Source organism: Caretta caretta, chromosome 2 (genome assembly GCF_965140235.1).
Source record: "Caretta caretta isolate rCarCar2 chromosome 2, rCarCar1.hap1, whole genome shotgun sequence".
In the NCBI taxonomy this organism is placed as follows: domain Eukaryota; kingdom Metazoa; phylum Chordata; order Testudines; family Cheloniidae; genus Caretta; species Caretta caretta.
This window is the reverse complement of record NC_134207.1, coordinates 127,047,135-127,069,889: the sequence shown is the minus strand read 5'-3', so window position 1 is coordinate 127,069,889 and position 22,755 is coordinate 127,047,135.

Here is a 22,755-nt window from a genome sequence, read left to right as displayed (position 1 = left end):
GTTTAAATAACAGTGCAGATGGTGATGCAACGTTTAGGAGAGTCAAGTGCCCTCCATGGCTGAACCCCCAAGATAAATACATGACATGGCTCTCTAAATGCCCAGGCAGGGCCTCCCATATGTATACTCCTATTTTTAGCAGTATCATGTCCCACTGCCTCACCACTACCAGAACCTTTCCCTGCCACAATGAAATGCTCTAGCAGTGGGGAAAGGTTCTGGCAGAGGGGAGGCAGTGATAGAGAATGGAAAATGAAACCTTACATTGGATCCCCTTTCTCTATCATATCAAATATAAGCTGCTTGTATACAATTTCGAAGACTGTCATGAGCTATCACCTCATTCACTATCAAAATGTTGACTCCAACCTCCAATCAACCCATGATGACAGCCTCCATCAGCTACTTTTTAAATTTTCAAACAAGCACCTTCATGCTTTCTCCTATGCTGGCCTTCACACTTGGGAGGAGCTCCCCATAAATATACAGAGAACATTACCTTCCATCGGATCTCTCCTTAAAACTCTTCTTTGACATGAGGCCTACAAAATCTTGACAATGGTTAGGCCTCTGGTGTGCTAATACACTGTCTCTTATGCTGACCAATACTGTCTCATTGTTTACTTGTACTCCTCCATCTGTCTATCAATATCCATCTGTTGTCTCTTGTCTTATACTTAGACTATAAGCTCTTGGAGGCAGGGATTTTTTTGTTGGGTTTGGGGGTCTTTTAGTTTTGTGTTTGTACAGCACCTACACAAAGCCCAACAAGTGGGGTCCTGGTCCATGACTGGAGCTGCTAAGTGCTATGGTAATACAAATAATAATAAATCATAATAATAACCTATACTTACGTGGAGCCCCATTGTCTATGGGCACAGGTATCTGTGGTAGTGGATCAAATTGTGGGGATCTGGCCAAAGTCAGACATCTGTGACTAAGACTGTGACACACCTACTTGTGAATGCCAATGGCTATCCCCTGAATATTAGATCTCCCAGCATGCATCTTAAGATCTAAACTTTCAGATGTGACTAATGATTCAGGTGCTTCTATTTTTGGGTGCCCAATTTGAGACAGCTTAAAGAGAGTCTGATTATCAGAAACTTCTGAATCTCTGCCTTCTGAAAATCAGATGCTTTTAAAATGTCTCAGATTGGGCACCTAAAAATTGAATCACACAGACTTATTAGTCATTTTTTGAAAACTTGGGCCCATGAGAGTGTGGAACATGTTATTCCTTTATGTGAGGTTTTTCAGCTTCTTACAATCAATGTTATAAGGCTCTGCTGCAATCAATATACCACGGTCATTCAAAAAAAAAAAAAAAAAACCCGAGGAGCACTTGTGGCACTTTAGAGACTAACAAATTTGTTTGGGCATAAGCTTTTGTGGGATAAAACCCACTTCGTTAGATGCATGCCTTGGAAAAAAACAGTAAGAAGATATATATATAGAGAACATGAAAAATTGGGGGTTGCCATACCAACTCTAACGAGACTAATCAATTAAGGTGGGCTATTATCAGCAGGAGAAAAAAACGTTTGTAGTGATTATCAGGATGGCCCATTTCAAACAGTTGACAAGAAGGTGTGAGTAACAGTAGGGGAAAAATTAGCATGGGAAATAGTTTTTAGTTTGTGTAATGACTCATCCACTCCCAGTCTTTAATAATGGTGGAATTCCTCAAGTCCTTCTTTTCTCTGGGTCCAGATGATAAAGATGTCATCAATGTATGGTTTCAGAGTAGCAGCCGTGTTAGTCTGTATTCGCAAAAAGAAAAGGCGTACTTGTGGCACCTTAGAGACTAACCAATTTATTTGAGCATAAACTTTCATGAGCTACAGCTCACTTCATCAGATGCATTCAGTGGAAAATACAATGAGGAGATTTATATACACACAGAACATCATCAATGTAGCGCAAGTAGAATAGGGGCATTAGGGGGTGAGAGCTGAGGAAGCATTGTTCTAAGTCAGCCATAAAAATGTTGGCATACTGTGGGGCCATGCGTGTACCCATAGCAGTGCTGCTGACTTGAAGGTATACATTGTCCCCAAATGTGAAATAGTTGTGGGTGAGAACAAAGTCACAAAGTTCAGCCACCAGGTTTGCCATGACATTATCAGGGATACTGTTCCTGACAACTTGTAGTCCATCTTTGTGTGGAATGTTGGTGTAGAGGGCTTCTACATCCATAGTGGTGTTTTCTGAAAAGGTGTTTTCTGAATGGTGTTTTCTGAAAGATCACCAATGGATTGTAGTTTCCTCAGGAAGTCAGTGGTGTCTTGAAGATAGCTAGGAGTGCTGGTAGCATAGGACCTAATCACATCAGCCACACCATCAGGGGCTTATTCACCTGCACATCTAGCAATGTGATATATGCTATCATGTGCCAGCAATGCCCCTCTGCCATGTACATTGGCCAAACCAGACAGTCTCTACGCAAAAGAATAAATGGACACAAATCAGATGTCAAGAATTATAGCATTCAAAAACCAGTCAGAGAACACTTCAACTTCCTTGGACACTCAATTACAGACCTAAAAGTTGCAATTCTTCAACAAAAAAACTTCAAAAACAGACTCAAAAGAGAAACTGCAGAACTGGAATTAATTTGCAAACTGGACACCATTAAATTAGGCTTGAATAAAGACTGGGAGTGGATGCGTCATTACACAAACTAAAAACTATTTCCCATGCTATTTTTCCCCTACTGTTACTCACACCTTCTTGTCAACTATTTGAAATAGGCCATCCTGATTATCACTACAAAAGTTTTTTTTTTCTCCTGCTGATAATAGCCCACCTTTATTGATTAGTCCTGTTAGAGTTTGTCATAAATATAAAGGGAAGGGTAAACCCCTTTGAAATCCCTCCTGGCCAGGGGAAAGCTCCTCTCACCTGTAAAGGGTTAAGAAGCTAAAGGTAACCTCGCTGGCACCTGACCAAAATGACCAATGAGGAGACAAGATACTTTCAAAAGCTGGGAAGAGGGAGAGAAACAAAGGGTCTGTGTCTGTCTGTATGCTGCTCTTGCCAGGGACAGACCAGGAATGGAGTCTTAGAACTTTTAGTAAGTAATCTAGCTAGGTATGTGTTAGATTATGAATTCTTTAAATGGCTGAGAAAAGCATTGTGCTGAATAGAATAACTATTTCTGTCTGTGTATCTTTTTTGTAACTTAAGGTTTTGCCTAGAGGGGTTCTCTATGTTTTTGAATCTAATTACCCTGTAAGATATCTACCATCCTGATTTTACAGGGGGGATTTCTCTATTTCTATTTACTTCTATTTTTTATTAAAAGTCTTCTTGTAAAAAACTGAATGCTTTTTCATTGTTCTCAGATCCAAGGGTTTGGGTCTGTGGTCACCTATGCAAATTGGTGAGGCTTTTTATCCAACATTTCCCAGGAAAGGGGGGGTGCAAGTGTTGGGAGGATTGTTCATTGTTCTTAAGATCCAAGGGTCTGGGTCTGTAGTCACCTAGGCAAATTGGTCAGGCTTTTTACCAAACCTTGACCAGGAAGTGGGGTGCAGGGTTTTGGGAAGTATTTTGGGGGGAAAGACGCGTCCAAACAGCTCTTCCCCAGTAACCAGTATTAGTTTGGTGGTGGTAGCGGCCAGTCCAAGGACAACGGGGGGAATATTTTGTACCTTGGGGAAGTTTTGACCTAAGCTGGTAAAGATAAGCTTGGGAGGTTTTTTTCATGCAGGTCCCCATATCTGTACCCTAGAGTTCAGAGTGGGGGAGGAACCTTGACAGAGTTGGTATGGCAACCCCCATTTTTTCATGTTCTCTGTATATATATATCTTCCTACTGTATTTTCCATGGCATGCATCTGATGGAGTGGGTTTTAGCCCCTGAAAGCTTATGCCCAAATAAATGTGTTAGTTTCTAAGGTGCCACAAGTACTCCTCGTTCTTTTTGCTGATACAGACTAACACAGCTACCACTCTGAAGCAGGATCATTCAAGCTCTCATGTCAGTTTTGACAAAGTGCCAGAGGTGGAAAAGATTCAAGATTTGCAGAAACATTATCTAATGACTTCTCAGTTCGTCCTTATGGGTGATTGGAATTTGGACCATTCTTCTGATAACCAGCAAGCTGAAACTGTTTGTGGAGTCTGTATGGTAGTCAGGAAATAAAGCCACCTAGAAAATTCCAGAAAGACAGGGATGGAAATATTTAAGCCTACTAATGTAAGGGAGAACACATTGTCATTTTCTTGCTACCCATCCCTTTCCTACACACATACAATACCGAGCAATACCTATTAAGAATGCTAGTATATCCTATGGACAAAAGAGAGGAGACATGATGTAAGAACCAGGGGCTGATTATAAATAGATAACAATGCAATATAGGGGAGAAAGATTAGCTTAAATGATGAATGAGAACATTTAGGATATGTGCATATACCGATATACACACACATAAACAGCTAGGTTATGGAATAATATTGTGGAAGAACCAACCTCAGAGGTAACAAAAAGTTTGGGTAAAACACTTGATATGCATATGAAAGGGATAAGAGAACATAAATGATGGGGTGAAATCTTAGCTCTATTGACATAAATGGTGAAATGCCCATTGGTGTAAGTAGGGCCAAGATTTCAGCCATGATTTTTTTTTTCTAAACCTATCATATATGTTTGTATACTAATTCTTCCTAACTGGGTAGAATGGGCAGATTCACTGCCAAGTCCTGTCCTCTTTGCACTAGTGTGGTAGAGTAAAGGGTTTGGAATATGACCCTATGACCCTTGTGGGAAGCCTTGTTATGGGGGAAATCTGTGTGTGTAGAACCAGTATAGCTGACTGCGATGCCAGTCTCCTCATGCCTTCTGATACAAGAAACAGAAGGGAGTGTTGGAAGTGGCATGTGGTCAAAGTACATTACTTCTCAGCTATCCTCAGCTGATGGATCATTCACTGGGGACATTGCCAGCTGGCACATATTTTAGCAGCTCCCAGTAACCTCTAACCTGTGCTAGCACTGGGCAGAGATAATCAGGGAGCTGTATCAGGCTCTATGACATCTCATCACCACAACTGCCATGGTGAACCAAGTGGAATCTCTACTTAGCAAATAACCTGACCCAGTTTTGCAGAATATGCTGCTGCCTCTTGTACCTTTAAAATCTATTTTTTAATATACATTTTGATTTAATCACCTAAGTGAATATCTGCTTTATTTTGTCCATGAACATTTATGACCAATTTCTTGACCCTGAAAAGTACTGTAAAGAAAGAAGCAGCCAGTAGTTCTTAGAAAGGTGTACGTTGCTAAAATGACACTACCCGATAAGATGCCTTTTACAATAAACAACTTAAATTAAAATATAAATATGAAACATCACAAAATAATAAACTGTATACCCCCTGTTGATTTTAGAGTGCTTTTAAAATGAGAAAGATACCACTGAGACCCATTTAAAATTAACCTGTTTTGAAGATATAAACACTCTTTGAAATACTAAAAGCGCAGTAGGTGGAATAAAATGACCATAGAATATGTTCTTCACTTTTCCTGTTTCGGCAGTGGAATAATATATAAACTTTCCTCTCTGCATATGTTAAAGCTCATCCACCTGACCTGTCTCTTTAAGTGAAGAAGACAGATTTTTCTTTGTTTTTAGCCCCATTCATGTAAACACTTATGTACATGCTTAACTTTACTACCACAAGAGGGTCATGGCTATTACTTATAGTAGTAAAGTTAAGTACATGCATAACTACTTTCTGGATTGGAGCCTTTGTTTATTAAATGTCTTTTATTGTTATACCTCACAACATTTAACCCAGAAAAAGACCTCAGTTTCTGCATCTACTTTCTTGTTCTATATAGGACAAACCATTTCTTCTCATTGTCTATCATAACAATCCTGACCAGTTTAATTTTGAAAAGCCTCAAGCCTTAACTTACATGCACCATTGAGGGCCACATGCTCCACCCTGACTCCGCCTGCTTTATACTGCAGAGGCTGCTTTAACGTTGGGGAATATTTAGGCTTGCAGCTGGCCCAGAGCTAGGGAGCATAGTGATGGTTTGGAATCAGTTTTCCTCCTGTTCTACTCTGGTCCTATGCAGTTGTAAGATTTTAGAACTGATTTTTTGTTATTTTTCATTTTCTAAAGAAATAGTGTACAGATTTGAAAAATAATGGAAAGGGGAAAATAGATCCTGATGTGCTGGGCTTTGTGCCCTGAAGGCCATCAATGTTTTCTGTAGTTCATACAGTCATTTTCAAGGTACCACATACTTCACTTCTTATTATTTCCCTGAAGGAAGTCAGCTGGAAGTTACCAGAAAACCCCTGGACACATTCCTGAATTACTGACAGATAAATCAAAGGATGGAGAGTAGTATTTTCAAGCCATATGTAAGCTAAAGTTGTAAACTAAAGCGTGACAGAGTTTGATCTGGCCTCAGCCCCAAAATAGGGAATGTTGCTTTAAGACTTTTTGGCTCCTCCTCTTATCATTTATAGACAGGGGTGCTGGAACAATTTATACAATGGGGATGCTGAGCCATTGAACCAAACTGTAAACCCTGTATATGATGGAAACCACTTCCAGACAGAGGCTGCAGGAGCACCCCTGTTTCCAGCACCAATGTTTGTAGATAATCTTAGCTATATCTGAGGACAAATTCAGTACTCTCTCAGTGAAATGTGGTGACTTGAATGACTACAGTAAAGCTGATCTAGTGTAAATCTTTTACTGTGGAAAAACTAGAACTGTGACTCCCTGTATGTACCTCATCCCCAGCAGGGGGAAGAAGGGGTTAATGAAGCTTCACCAAGGCAGAAAGAGCTCTGACACCACCCTAAGGGCTGTATGCAATCTGCCAGTCAAGGAGGGAGGAGCAGACAGGGGGACCTCATTGAACGGGAGGCTATGAAAGGAAGAGTGTAAGCAACAAAAAATCTTTTGTGTGGGTAGAATCTTGTTTGTAATGTGGCTATTGGCTGAACAGTACCTACTTCCGGGGTCTAATGACATGCCCCCAAGGCCTTTTGGGGGTTGAAGGACTGATTACCTCAGAAAAGTTGGCATTTTAAAGTTTGGTGAGACGAAGCTGAGGTGAAGAAAGAGAGAAATTGAGGCATGGCTGTGTGTGGAGAGAGGTTAGTGTATGGTCACGGGAACTAAAGGTAAAATGTATATTTATTCATTTACTTTATTCACTTGACAAGGTTGAGCTTGTAGAAAACTGAACATGAAATTTGATGGCTTTTCTCTGCTAGAGTAGTAGCTGAGGATGCAGTAGATTTATGTACGAAATGACAAATAATATACCATACCTGTGAACAAGGGAGTGGGGGTGCTCCTGTTCTTCTTAAGTTCAATGCCGCAGGCTTGACTATGAACATCGTTGCAGGACTTTCCGCTCTTTCTATGCAGAAAGGTGCCATTCGATTTTAGAAGAAAAGACTGTTGCATCAAAGATATATACGGGAGCTTGAGGGATGGCAATTCACATAATTAATTTAGATTTGTCAGAGTTAGAACAGTGATGGAAATTAGGGAGTGTAGCAGGAAAGAAACAAGAAATGTTTAAATTTAACTATTTCCATTACTGATTCCTGTTAGCAGTAAGAGAAAGGAGATAGCAATAAGGTGCTGGTATTTTCCTAAGGAAAAAAACATTGATGGTGCCATTTTCTATCTAACCATGTTGAAACTCTAGTGCTATGACAATTCCTACATGTTCTGAGGAAAAGTAGGCAACAAAGAAACTTGTAGAAAATGAAAGCACTGGAGTATATGAAAGAATGCTGCAGTGAGGGTTTGAACCTTATTAGAAATGGCTAGTGAGATTATCTGAGTTCAGATTTATGAATGATTTAAGGCATATCTTACAAACTGCCGTGAATTTAGAATTTGTTCCATTGCAATACTGGCTTTTCCTACCCTAAAGGGAAAAATGGGCTACCCTTTCATATCTCTCACATAAGCACACTAGAAAACTTGTCTTTGTTGTGGGAGTCCTTAAGAGTTCCAGATTCCCACAAATGGAAGACTGCTTTTAAATTGTTTAGGTGAGCACTTTTAGACACCTCCTCCCCACCCCCATCACACTAGTATATCTGATCCTGAACTCTGACCTAGATTTAATCCCTCTAAATATAGTAGGTTTTCCATTGTACTCTGTACAAGGGATTGTGAGGCCTCTTGCCAGCTTTCTGCAAATCAAGCAACAGAGGAGACAAGACTGTTTCTTGCCTTGCTGCTGCTCAATTTTTCATGAGGGAGCTACTTCCTGATCCCTCAAACACCTCAGCAGAGTCCTCTACAGAGGAGGTCATCTGGGATCCAAAGATATGGTTCAGCTTTTGAGTCTAATTCCTGTGTATTTTTGAGAAGAGGTGGTCAATATTAAAACAAAGGACATATCTCCTTGTGATTACACTAATGATGTGCTTGATCTGTTTCCTTAAAAAACTAAAATATATTCTCCCCAATACTTCCAGTAAGTAGGTGTTTATGAAATGACTGTGCTTCCTTGTTACTGTGGAATTACTTTCTCTTAAGAGTTCTTTCCTTGCTAGGACTCAGATTCAGCAATTCATCTTTCTTCAGCAAAGCATTTAGGCACAGGCTTAAGGATCTAAGCACATGGCTATAACTAACCAGAGCTTTGGGAAAAAGAGATGGACTTAATTACGTACTTAAAGGTTTTTCTACTTTGGGGATCTAAATAATTCTAAACTTTTAGGGACACATTGGGAGGGAAGTACTTGAGCTGTTAGCTTGCAGTACCCCATGAGGGTGGTCAAACTGCTTCCTCACCACACAAATGCAGTCTGTAACTTCTGGCAGTTGGGAGGGAGGTGCCAATTCACATTTCAGAAACACATGATGAGTATATGGTTAACAGCTAGCACTGTCCCTGGGGCTGGATATAGGCATGGTTGTGTTAATTCAAGGTGCCTGGCTCTAGTATGAAAAAAACTAATAAACTCCATAGTAATTTTCTTTCCTGAAAGTATATGGAGAATCTTCCTAAATGGAAAAAAAATATCTGAAGCACAATTCTATTTATGGGAAAAGATTTGGTTGTGTAATTGGAATGATTACAGCCAACATTGGAAAGAAACAAACACCATTTCCTGTGCACATTTAAAATGAAAATATCTTAGTTTTTCTGCCTTGTATATTGATGTGGCTTGATGAAAATTGCTTGAGTACTGATGCTGTCTCTTCTCTGAACCCACTGTATTCAGAAGTATTGTTACCAACTGATGCTACTAAGGAATAAATAGGCTGAGTACACCTTCTACATAAGATGACAGATTTGGATCCTGGAGCTGCTGTTTTAAAACAAATAGGGAAGTGAGAGAGTGTGACATTCTCTATTGGTGCAATTCTACTGAAGTCTGAAAACTTGCATAATCTGTGAAGTGCCAAAACCTGCTTCTGCTCTAGCCAGTGAGGCAACTCCACGGCCTCAAGGGGGAACTGGATTTGAATCCACTACCTTAGAACAATCCTTACCGCATCGGAAGGGATACAAGAGAGCTTAGGCAGCTGGAAAGAAGAGGCTAGGTGAGGCATCATAAGGGCCACTTGTCAGCTGAGCACATTCCCTTGCAGTAACTATATTTACTGTGGAAGAGTATACTCATTTAAATTGGCCCATTGTGCCACACCACCTTCTGTAATTTCCCCCAGTTGCACAGCAATCCCACAGCTCCCTTCCACAAGTGCCCTATTCACAGCTTCCACCAGACAGGCATTCTGACTTATCTCAGCTACTGAGTCCTGTCAGACACAAGCATACTAACTTGACCCTTTGCCCTCTAGCTGCTGAAGGACCCCTGCAAACTGCATGGCACATTCAGCACTGAGGGACTGTTCTGAATAGCTGTGCACAATTTCTGAAAGCAAGAAGAATTTCTTTCCAATGTAACACTTTAATACTGGCGGGCAGCTTTCAGCAGTACTAATTATTAAAAATCAGTGAAGCCCAAATGATCTGAAATCAAGCCTCAAAATGTTTAAATGCATTTTAATTTAGGTCACAAATTAAGCGGTGGGAAATCTTTCACGATGTAGAAGAGTACAAATGGTGTGGTGCAGTATTCTACATCTCCTCCCAGTTGTTACATAAGCACTGAACCACAGTACATAATAATGGTTCATGCTGCTGCATAGAACCATAGCTTTCCCACCCTCCCACTGAGTGTGCTGAAGTCACAGGATCATATCTGGCCATGCAACTACAATTATGAATGTAAGCAATTCTGTCTCTTAGGTGAAGTTATGTCATATCTAATGTTACATATCACCAGCTTACTCCAAACTGTGAACTTGTTCATGCCCTTGGCTCATGTTTTAAATAACTGGCCCAATAGAATAACATTGATATTCTGTTACTTTAAACAAAGAAACAAAATAAGCCTCTTTTAAAAACTAGTTCTTTCATCTCCTCTACCCCCTTGGTTTCCATACCTATTTTTAGTTGAACTGCATTGTGCCAATGCAGCAATTCATGTGGTTGCAGTGTGGGCTGGAACAGAATAGAATGTACTCTAGGGATGACAGTTCTCTTCCTAAAGTGTTTCCTGGTTTTCAGAACATTTTCAAAGCAATTTTGGATATGTGGTTCCAAATTATGTAACTACTAGCTTAATAAAAGCCATAGGCATCTGTAGCGGAAACTATATGTGGTTAATGTGCAGACCTGGAATTTAGGGAAACTGAGTTCATGTCCCAGCTCTGACTGTCCTTTTCACTTAATCTCCATGCCTCAATTTCTGAGCTATAAAATGGGGATAATGTGTACTTTCTCCCATCCTTTGTCTTGTTTATTTAGAACATAAGCTCTTCAGGACAGCAACTCTAAGAATAGTCTTTGCAACATCTAGAAAAATGGATTCTGCACTTGGTTGTGGCCTCTGTATGATACTATAATACAAATGAATAATAATGATTTTAAGCATATTTTTAACTAGTTCTGCTATATCATTTTGTATAAATTAAAATAGAGATGGGCCCAAACTGCAAAGTTGAGATCCAGATTTCAAATCTTCCCAAATCCTAGAGTGTTCAGATCAGACTTTGAATGACAAATATTGATCTTGTTTTTCTGTGGTAGTGTTTTTCTTTACCTATTGTAATATATAAGCTCTCTTAAAGAATGTTTCATTACCATGCAAGTATAACTAGCCAATTTTAGATTAACTTTCATATAGATTAAAATATAGAACACACTGTTAAATTCCAAGATTTTTAGAAATGATCAATTTCATAAACAGTTAAAACATTGAGTGTCACCGCACGTTAGGTTGGGCCTAGACTTTCAGAAGTTACCGGGTCTTTGATGCCCAATCTGAGATTTCTTAAGGTGACGTAATTTTCAGAGGCTGGTGTTAAGCATTTCCTGAGAATTGGGCCCCTTTAAAGTTTATAAATTGGGCACCCAAAATCATTAGTCAGTCTTGAAAATCTTCACCACAGATGCAAAAAGAAAATAAGACCCAAATGTGCTGAATTCTGTTTTGTTCTATGCAGTCTCTTCAGTGTATTCAGCACCAGTACTCAAGGAATGGTATATTTAACATGAATTATTTGGCATGGTGTATTTAACATAATCACATTTTGGGCTCTGTTAGGTGAAATTTCATGATAACCAACTCTGTTCATTTCGTTTTTGTTTTATTAATTAATAAGCAGTTGTGTTTTTTGTTTTTCCTGGCACTAATTCAAAAACACAAAATAATGACAGTTCAGTACTTTTGGAATTAAGAAATGGAATAAAGCTCTGTAAATCCTTAAACCGTGCAATAAATATACTATTGCATTAATCTGCATTGGTTAATTTCCCCTCCTTGTTTATTGCTTTTATTATGTGCATGCCACTGATAGAAAGTTGTCTTGTTTTAATTGCTTTTTGCTTCATTGCTCCTTCAGAAGGACTAATAACCACAAGGAATCCACATCTATTTGCATCTACTCAATATCAAGCTTCCTTGATTTACCAGTTTTGCCCTACAGATGACAAGCCTCTTAAAGAACTTTTTTTAAAATCTCATATCATGACTGTTTGTTTTTACTTTGGCATGAACACAGGTTTTTTTCTTAACCTTTTCTTTGTACAATAGAAAACAATAATTTCAGGTACTTACTACTCCTTACATGTTGCTAATTATATGATCGTGCCAAGCTGTTTTGCATGAAATGAAAGTTCACATCTCCTAGAAAATGTTATGTTTAGAGACAATCCTATGATCAGTATGTATTTATCTTTTGTTTTGTAACATATTACCCAATACTAATAACCAGATGCACCAAAGAAAGAAGTATAATATTCAACCAGGAACTGTGTGGGTATAAGTGAGAAATGTAGCATTTATAGGAATAATGTAAAATTGGAGAGAACACACCCTTAAAAGTTTTCAAGCAAAAAATAAATATCTTGGTGGGAGGGCTGCCGTACCACTCTGAGTGGGTAGTGAATGAGGATACTAAAAGAACAAGCCTGAAGCTGCTTGGATTTATAAGTGGAGCAGATGAAAATGTGTAAATAGGCTGACTAGCTTTAATTAGTAATTGGTCACCAGGTGTCCTGAGCCAGTTAAAAGGAAAGAGTAGGCCAACACCTTAGAGAATTTTCCTTTGACTTTCCTTTAAGCTGGAGTTGAACTTGCTCAGTATGCTTGAAAATTGAGAAGTCTTCTTTGTTTCTGTTATGATATTACTTGCCACCGGAAATGAATATATAGAAGAATGCAGCAACAAGCAAAGCAAAGTAGCTGACCTGGATGTGTGTGGCTTCACAAGAACTTCTGCTCTTTTTTTCCCCCCTCCAGGTGAATAAATGAGGTTAAACAGCATCTTTTGAAACTACTTGTGTATTAAAACTATGTGAAATAGGGTAGTTTTTGCTTTAGAAGCATCTATCTAATTATCTGATTGTATGTTGCATAATTTAACTAGGGAAGTAGAGGGGTTCGGGAGAAGAAGGGATAACTATAAATCAGCCCATCTTTGTAAACTTCAATGACCTTTTCAACAACTAGACATTTTGACTTTTTTACATGGAGACTAAAGTAGATAACTTTCATGCAGCATTTGGTTGAGCGATGAACATTTCATAGCTAACTTCGTTGTCTGTGGCTCTGACCCTGCAAACACTTACATCTGTGCAATTTTTTCCAAAAGAGCAGTTTTACTGATGTGAATAGGACTACTCTTGTGAGTGAAATTACATTTCTGTTTGTTTGACTGGGGCCTGTTTCTCATACATTCAATATAAAACCTGATCTGACTTGCATACACTCTTACTTTCATTTCTAGGGCACGTCTGTGGAGACTAATAGGTGGTTATTACTGCTGTTGTGCTATTGCAGTCAGATTAAAGATGAAGGGTAGTACAGTGGTTAGAGCAGTAGCCTGGAACATAGACCCAGGTACAATTCTCTGCTCCCCTAGACTTCCTGTGTAGCCTTAGCGTCTCTGGGTATGTCTACACTGCAAAGAAAAACCCGAGTTGCCAGGTCTGAGCCCAGGTCAGTTGATTGAGAGGCTAAAAATAGCAGTGAAGATGTTCCTGGGATCTGAGACCCTGCTGATTACTTGGCTTCAAAGCCCAGGCTCCAGCCAAGTGGGAGCATCTCCATTGTTGTTTTTAGTTCTGCAACCCAACAACCCCCCTGAAGCCAAGTCAATTTGACCTAAGCTCTGAGACTCAGTGCCATAGCTGTTTCTTTGTAGTGTAGACACATCCTCTGTGCCTCAGTCCCCATCTGTAAAACTTGGATAATAGCACTGCTCTACCTCACGGGGCTGTTCTATTTATCCTCACATAAGAGTGTGGGGTGCTTCGGTGTTACTGGAGTGAGGGCCATATAAGTACTGGAGATGGATGTGACATTGCACCCCATAATGCTTTATAGAAATAACTGGAATATGTTCTATGCTAGATATTCCATGTAACATATCTTAGCAAAAGTTATGTTCTACTGCATGTATTCATCCTATCTGTATGCATGTATCATTTTTATATCTGAAGTTATGAGTGTTGGCTCTGTGCTTGTATTTAAAGTGTTTGCTGCAGAAAGGACCTAAGGCAGATTTGGTCAACATAGTGTGAAAGGGTTGTACAGCGAGACTTTGGCAAACCAGTAAAAAACCTGAAATGACTAGGGCTTATTGCTAAAAGCAGCCAAGTCAGCAGGCTGTAAATTGGCCAAGTCAGCAGGCTTAGCTTAACCAAGGCAGGATGGGAGGGGGTCTTTGGGCGCCACAGAGAGGGCAGCTTGACCCCACATCCTTCCTGATAAGAATTGTGTTGAAGTGGCTGATACATGCATGTTAGAAGAGCAGGATGTGCCCCAGGAATGTCTAGTGGGGGCCTTAAGGCTGCAAATTCTTGAAAAACCCACACCTGGTTAATTGATAATCAGAAGGAACCTTTTGCTGGACCACTGAAACTGCTTGTAACAAGTTTTCTTTAAGGGACATGTCTAATGTATAAATAAGGGGGGAAAGTTTGAGGTAGTGTGGTGTTTAGATGTTGCTTGTAATTATTAGAATGGGAGCACTGGCTGTTGGGAGTCTGAAAAGACAGGAAACAGGAAGGAGGGGAGGAGTTGAGAGGCTGGGAGAAAGCTACAGAGGGTGTAGCAGCAGCTTGGCAAAGAGGTTTCCAGTTTGAAAATAAAGTCCTGTTGAAGCTTGTTAGTATCTTGCCTGGTTGATACAACAGTAGTTGGACTCTTTTTGGACTCTCCCTCTGGATACATCTTGTAGTCCACACCGGCAGACAGAAGATTTGGCCACCAGAAGCCTGCCGCTGTGCCACTCAAGAGCCACACTCAGCTTTGGTAATTATCAAGGGTTGGGGGAGTTTTACTAACCTGTTGTGGATGTGTGTATAAGTGCTTGAGACTAAGTAAAGTTTAGCTTTAAGTGAATGTGCCAGCCATCTATTGGTCGGACGGCTGTGTCTCCTCTGATTTATTTCCTGACACCACCTTGCACAGAGTAAAAGTTACCAAGAGCTTTGGGTTGAAAGAACCCCAGGTAACAGGGTTATTCAAGTAATTGTGAGTACTTGGCTAACAATGGACCTTGATAGAAGCCAATCCATATCTGAGCTTTCCTGGGAACGTTCAGGCTAACATGTGCGTAATGGCTTGGCCTGTAGAGAACTGAGTCATTCATGGACAAGTGACACACAAACTCCATCTTGTAGCTGTGATTCTACACAGGGGGAGAGAGGAGTTTCCACCCATAAGAGAGAGACTATATAAGCCCCTGGAAACCCCTCCATTTTGTCTTCAGCTGGCTCAAGAGAGAGGCTCTCCCCACCCCCACCCCCCAAAAAGAGATGCCTGAAAGAAACTAGAACAAAGGACAGTAACTACAGGGGTGTGAGTGATTGCTGTACCCAGACTAGGAGGAAGTCTAGTCTGTAAAAGAAGCTTATTGGAACATCTCTGAGGGTGAGATCTACCTGCATTTAGTTTCTTACTGTATTAGGCTTAGACTTGCATGTTTTATTTTATTTTGCTTGGTAACTTACTTTGTTCTGTTATTACTGGGAACAACTTAAATCCTACTTTTTATATTAATCACTTTTTACTTATTAATTAATCCAGAGTAAGGATTAATACCTTGGGGAGCAAACAGCTGTGCATATCTCTCCATTAGTGTTATAGAGGATGTAATGGGTTTCTGTCGGAACTTAACTTGGCTGCCCCTGGTTGTGTCTAGTTGTACAAGATGGAAGTGTAATCGGGGTACAGTTTTGTAAAAAGAGTGTCAAGGTTCCTCCCCCACTCTGAACTCTAGGGTACAGATGTGGGGACCTGCATGAAAAACCTCCTAAGCTTATCTTTACCAGCTTAGGTCAAAACTTCCCCAAGGTACAAAATATTCCACCCGTTGTCCTTGGATTGGCCGCTACCACCACCAAACTAATATTGGTTACTGGGGAAGAGCTGTTTGGACACGTCTTTCCCCCCAAAATACTTCCCAAAACCTTGCACCCCACTTCCTGGACAAGGTTTGGTAAAAAGCCTCACCAATTTGCATAGGTGACCACAGACCCAAACCCTTGGATCTGAGAACAATGAAAAAGCATTCAGTTTTCTTACAAGAAGACTTTTAATAAAAATAGTAGTAAATAGAAATAAAGAAATCCCCCCCCTGTAAAATCAGGATGGTAGATACCTTACAGGGTAATTAGATTCAAAAACATAGAGAACCCCTCTAGGCAAAACCTTAAGCTACAAAAAAGATACACAGACTGAAATAGTTATTCTATTCAGCACAGTTCTTTTCTCAGCCATTTAAAGAAATCATAATCTAACACATACCTAGCTAGATTACTTACTAAAAGTTCTAAGACTCCATTCCTGGTCTATCTCCGACAAAGACAGAATATAGACAGACACACAGACCCTTTGTTTCTCTCCCTCCTCCCAGCTTTTGAAAGTATCTTGTCTCCTCATTGGTCATTTTTGTCAGGTACCAGCGAGGTTACCTTTAGCTTCTTAACCCTTTACAGGTGAGAGGAGCTTTCCCCTGGCCAGGAGGGATTTCAAAGGGGTTTACCCTTCCCTTTATATTTATGACAGAGTAATCACAGTGCAAGGGATGTTAGGCAAAAAAGAGTTTTGTGTGTGTGCACAGGAAAAAGAAAAGGAAAAGGGGAGGAATGATGGGAATACTGAGCCTTGGGGTGTGCAGTGCTCTGGGGGATCAGATTGTTGCTTTGGTGGGTGTGCATGAAAACTCTGTGGGCATGGGGGAGGCAGTTACATCTTGTATAAAATTAATATGGCTAATATAATGTTATGGAGGTTAAACTATATGGAAGGAATGTGCATATTCCCAGGACGTGTGCAGTGTATATTGGAGAAGGGGTAAAAGAAATGCAAATAAAACATGGTACTTAATTAAAATCCTAATAGGGCTCCAAAGGGAGCCACAATAGGTTGTCCTTTCTTTTTCAGAGCTCTGTGTTTTGGAGCAGGAGATGAAAGTGGAAAGTAATCAGAACTCTGGTGGAAGTAAAGTGTTTCCCTTTTAAGACAGTCTCTGAGCTGCTAATAGCTTTGGATCCAAAAGCAAGCTAGTAAGCCTCTGTGTAAATTCAAATTACCTAGCTGATGGGCACAAAGGAGCTACAATTAATGAATACATCTGGTCAGCAAACAAGCTACTAGAAGACTCAGATTATGGCCCTCCAGGAAAGGGAGGTGATAAACAAGTCAAACCTGAAAACAAGGGGAACAGATTAACCCTAACAGGTGTGTGTGTACAATGCTAAAATCTGAAGCTGTCTCAGCTATTACCTGAGAATAAACTTAAAGCTTGGTACAGCAGAGAAACTATTGCAAACATGGTCTGTTGTACAAGAGGGGAAACTGAGGTACACCACCTCATGAATTTTGTAAATGACCAGTGAATGAGGTAATTCACTAGCCTGACTATAGAACAAAATAAGGACAGCCTGGAGGTAATTCTTCTGTTTTTCCTGCAATTAGCAAGGAAATTTGTAAAAGAAAGTGGTATTATTAAGCAATAATCTTTCCCCACCGGGGGGTAGAAATTGTTTCTTTTGTTTTTCAGACACTCTACAAGCAAGCTGGCACCAGCGGGAGAATAATTCAGAACACCATGGATCTCTGTGTCCATGGGGGGAGGGATAGCTCAGTGGTTTGAGCATTGGCCTGCTAAACCCAGGGTTGTGAGTTCAATCCTTGAGGGGGCCATTTGGGATCTGGGGCAAAAATTGGGGGTTGGTCCTGCTTTGAGCAGGGGGTTGGACTAGATGACCTCCTGAGGTCCCTCCCAACCCTGGTATTCTATGATTCTATGTTTTGTGGTGTTTGTCTTGTTGCTGGTATTGTTGTGTTTTAATGAACAGAAAACCTCATGACATGGGTGGGGGATGGCTTCAAAAGGCTGACCCTGGGGGGGGAGATGTGTATGGGAATACAAAATGCTCAACTAGGAGGCCAGCATCTGTGTAATAGCTACCATGGTACCTGGAAATGGAATGGCAACTAAGGTGGTCCCCACAAGTCCTATGGAAATAATGAGAAGGGAAGGAGCTTACTGGCAATCAATGGAGGGGTGTGTAAAATAGTGTAAATCAACAGAAGTTGTTTGGATGTGCCCCTCTCCTACGACTATGGAGGAGCAGGATCAATGGCCTATGCAAGGGGTGGACAGTTGGGTGTACTGTGTATAAGGTGTTTTGCTGGGAATGTACATATTACTGGGGGCACAATTACACCAGCCCATAACCAAACTACACCCATCTACGTGCTGCTATCTGAACTTTGGTGCACAAATGGATCCGTGAATCTTATTGCTGTGAATAATCAAACCAGGGTATACTGCCTGATTCCATACCAAGTGGTCAAGCTGGTTTGGACAATATCCTATTTCTCTGTGAATATTCAGTGGACTTATGATATGGACAAAAGTATGCAAAACTTGCAGGAGCAGCTTGTTGCAACTGCCAGCAACTGGACACAAGATCGTGACCCCGTCAAAGGAGGAGAGGCAGTGTTTTGGGGGTGTCTCAGATGTTGGACCATACTGCAGTGGTCAGGACTTGGTGTTGCTGTGGATTTTGTATTGTTAACTGTACTTGTGTTACGTTGCATAGGGAGATAACCTATTAGGAATGTAATAAGCCCTCCAAACCCTACAGTGTACTAGACAACCTGGACCCAACCTTCTCTGGTCCACTCTAATGGGAAGTCTGGAACGCTAATTGGAATAGGTGTGGTATGCCCGTACGAGAGAAGGTGCAGGGCACTATACAACACAAGGGGCAGTGGGACAAATGGAATATTGACACCTTCCACCTTGATGCCTGGCCCTATCAGGAAATGTGTGGCCGTATGTCCTATGCTTTTCCAGGGATACCTGGGCAGGAGGATCCCAAAAGAAAAAGAGGAAAAAAAGGGATGGAGTGTTAAGATATAGATATCCTGTCTGTAAAGGCCTATACTCTAAGAATTTAGGTGTATTCTTATCACTTGGCTGGTTAGAGGTATAAAAGAGAGAATCAAAATCACTGTCTGCCAGTGTTAGGTCCTTCTCTTACTGTGAGAGTCTGAGGCCCTGTGCTTACGCTAAGGCCTTTGGCTAAGCAACAGAGGCAGCCATAAGCTGGGAAGCGACTGGTCACCACCTCACATTCCAAACTAGTCACATTGAAATAAGGTGCTATTAGGCTGTTAGGAATACAATCCTGTCCTGATGATGCCTATCGCCTCCAGAGAAAGGGAAGTGCCTAGAAAATGTAAAAGGAAACTTAGTTTGATAGTATCCTGTCTGGCAAGAACTCACTTATTAATAGCTGGGATGTGAAATCCTCACTTCTGTATTGTTTTTTCATTATAGTTCCCACTTTGCTATTGTTTGTCTATAATCTCTATCTGGTTCCGTGATTGTTCCTGTCTGCTGTATAATTAATTTTGCTGGGTGTAAACTAAGGTGGTGGGATATAATTGGTTACATAATCATGTTACAATATGTTAGGATTGGTTAGTTAAATTTCAGGAAAATGATTGGTTAAGGTAAAGCTAAGCAGAACTCAAGTTTTACTATATAGTCTGCAGTCAATCAGGGTGTATGTGTGTGTGGGGGGAATGGGAACAGGTAATGGGGGTGGGGAAATTGGAATCATGTTTGGCTAAGGGCAGGAATGGGAACAGAGGCACAGGTGTAAGTGCCCCACAGGGGCACAGTCCCCCACACTGTGGTGTCAGAGCTGGGAAGGGGGACACTAAGGAAGGAAACTGGAATCATGCTTGCTGGAAGTTCACCCCAATAAACATTGAATTGTTTGCACCTTTGGACTTCGGGTATTGTTGTTCTCTGTTCACGCGAGAAGTACCAGGGAAGTAAGTGGGTGAAGGAATAATCCCCCTAACATATAGCAATAACAATCCTACAAACCATGAGAGAACTCAGTATGAGAGGGTTACAAGACGTCTTCCAAATGACATTTTTCAAACTTGCCCTGAGGTGGGTTTTGTTTTTTAAAAAAACAAGCTCTTCAGCATTGCTGCTATTTTTCATTAGAAGGAATGAGATTCTCCTTAAAAAGAATCTAAATATGATTCAGAAAGCATAATACTGTTAAATATATTCATATTCAAATTTATATTTGGTCAAACATTTAGACAATATTAGAAATAGTTAAGGTGTCATAAATATAAAGGGAAGGGTAACGACCTTCCTGTATACAGTACTATAAAATCCCTCCTGGCCAGAGGCACACAATCCTTTTACTTGTAAAGGGTTAAGAAGCTTAGGTAGCCTGGCTGGCACCTGCACAAAAGGACACTGATCAAGGAAGCAAGCAATCCAACTCATTAGAATCAGTAAGTACTAGCAAGGGAATGCATTAGCTTATTTTTGTTTTGGCTTGTGATTTTCTCTGTGCTGAAAGAAAGGTGTATTTATTCCTGATTTTCTTTTTGTAACTTTAAAGTTTTGGCCTAGAGGGAAATCCTCTGTGTTTTGAATCTGATTGTCCTGTAAAATTACCTTCCATCCTGATTTTACAGAGATGCTTCTTTTACTTTATTTCCCTTTATTATAAATTTCTAATTTTTAAGAATCTGATTGGGTTTTTAGTGTCCTACAAACCCAAGGGTCTGGTTTGTGCTCACCTTGTTTATTTTTCAAGCCTCCCGAGGAAACAGGGTGTAGGCTTGGTGAGATTTTGTGGGAATAGGAACTCCAAGTGGTTCTTTCCCTGATTCTTTGTCTAAATCACTTGGTGGTGGCAGCATACCTCAGTCCAAGGATAAATAGAGATTTGTGCCTCTGGAGAATTTTCAACCTAAACTGGTAGAAATAAGCTTAGGGGGTCTTTCATGCAGGTCCCCACATCCATACCCTAGAGTTCAGAGTGGGGAAGGAACCTTGGCATAAGGTCTGCTTAAGTTATCATTAGAGTCAAAATTGATCACTCTGTGGTACCTGATACCATTTTTTCTTAGTAAAGGGACATACTGGGATGCTGCATGTTGGAAAGCACTATCAGGCAATTGTGAGCAACTGTTGTCTTTTTAATGGTGACTGCTGTATATTTTTCCATAATTAAATGAATGTTAGAGCAAAGCCTCCATTCTGTGGTTGGATCTGCAAGGGCCAGGACCTTGTATGCATGTGGTTCCCATTGTGCAGAAATGCAGCAGCATCAAGGGGCAGCTTACACACACATTGATATCAAAACTCTCATACTGCATAAAATATAATATCTATGAACATACCAAGATATGTATATGGCTCTCCCTGGCTGGCCTTGCTGCAGAGCCTTGTGTCCATTGATAAACAAGTTTTGAACTGCAGAGATAAGAGAGATGATTCACAAGGTTATAATATACTTCAAACAGAACAGTTTGTAAGTCATTTTCTAGTGTAGTAGAAAGGTCCCTGGATAAAGGAATGGGGAGTGCTGGCTGAACTGGAAGACAGAGTCCTGATTAGAAACCTCAATTCCCCAACAAGGGTACAGAAGACATTTCACCAGCTAGGACAAAAAATCGTACCAGGGCCTCCATTTATGCAAATGGATAGTACCTTTTATTAAAAACTAGCGTGACCAAATTCAAAGAATAAAAGTGTATATTTGCCTATTAATAAAACAGATAAGAAAGATCTTGTTTGTGTATGCTTATTTACTTTACAAAAGTCATATATTACATTATGACATGGCCCAAAAACGACTTTGGGAGTTTGAACATTTCTTGGAGATGTAAATGTCATGGACTCACTGATTTGAACTTAGAAAGATGTCTGGTCTGATCCAAAGTCAATTAATGGAAGGATTTCAATTTATGTCAATGAGCTTTGGATCAGGTTCAAAACTGTGTTTTACAGCTATGAAGCAAATAGAAGTGCCTAGATTCTGAAATAAATTGTCTGACATTAGAGATGCTCAGATTCTAGACTGCTCCCTCTAATTCTCAATTCAAAGCTCTGTTACTCTAAATTATAGATAAATTTGCATTCAATAGCCAACCAACTCAGAAGGATAAGCGAAGTACCTCCCCATCTTAAACTTTCTCGCTGATAGTAAACATCCTATCTTTTACTCGTTTCACAACCTGATCCTATGTAGTAGTGCTGAGTCCCTTCAATTCCCATTCCAATAAAACTTCAAATTAATACATATTTTCTGCAACGGACATTGGTTTACAAAAGTAAAAATTCTGGTAGAGATTGTTCTGTCATTTAAACTACACATTCGCAAAAACACTATTTGAATTATTTACATACAGATAGACATATTCACTCAAACCAGTTTACACATGTGTGTTGTGCAAATAACTGATGTGGTCTCTTTTACCTAATGTCTGTTCAGAGTGGCAAGGAAAGGAATTATGAAGAGCTGGGAGAACTTCAGGGGACCATGCTTGACTTTGGAATTTAGGGCCCAGCAAACATAACTGGGAAAGAAGGAAAAAAACAAGTGAATTGTTTGGAGAAAATAATTTTCAAATGTAATTTAGTTAAGGAAACAAGTTCAAGGGTTGAAATACTTTCACATTTTGGTTTTTGGACACTTTTTCTATTGAAAAAATGGTTTTTAACAAGAAATCCCCCAAATTTTGGAGGAAAATATCCCTTACATTTTTGGATTGTAAGCCAACTCGAGAAATCAGTTTTTGCTAGTTTGCCCAAAGGAACAGCACTTGTTTCATTTTGCAAGTGGAGTGAAGATGACAATACAGATCCAATAAAGTCAGACAACTGA